Source organism: Penaeus monodon, chromosome 28, assembly GCF_015228065.2.
Source record: "Penaeus monodon isolate SGIC_2016 chromosome 28, NSTDA_Pmon_1, whole genome shotgun sequence".
NCBI lineage: Eukaryota > Metazoa > Arthropoda > Malacostraca > Decapoda > Penaeidae > Penaeus > Penaeus monodon.
Window position 1 is genome coordinate 7,298,407 of NC_051413.1, and position 522 is coordinate 7,298,928.

Consider the following 522-nt stretch of genomic DNA (forward strand, 5'->3'; position numbering starts at 1 on the left):
GTAATGAAGTTTAAAACCTTCAAGTTATTCTACAAATTTTTCAGCGCTCGATCCTATTTTTCACTTGCATTTGTTTTTTTTTTTTTTCTTCTCTTCCCTGTAATCATAATTTTTCTTTAACATGTCACATGTGATAAAACTTACAAATAAACATTAGTGTTTTTATTGCTTGTGTCTTTCTCTTCATATAGTAGGTGTAGAAAGTTGCATAACATATTTTGGAATGTTTAAAAGAAACTGTCTGATTAAATCTACAAAACAAAGAAAAATCAATGACATTTAAATTTTAAGAAACAGATTTATAATAGGGTTGATGGTGTAAGTCATAGATATTGTTTGTATATAATATGTATGATATATTTTCTTTAATTACTTTTAGTACCATAGTTAAATGAAGATCAGAGCAGTTGAGAAATCCAGCCTCTCTCTGGTGGACAATAAAGGAAAAAACAGTTAAAGAAATTTGTGGCATTATTCAAGACAGGGTATTTGCGTCTTATGGCTGAGAACTTCATTTTACAA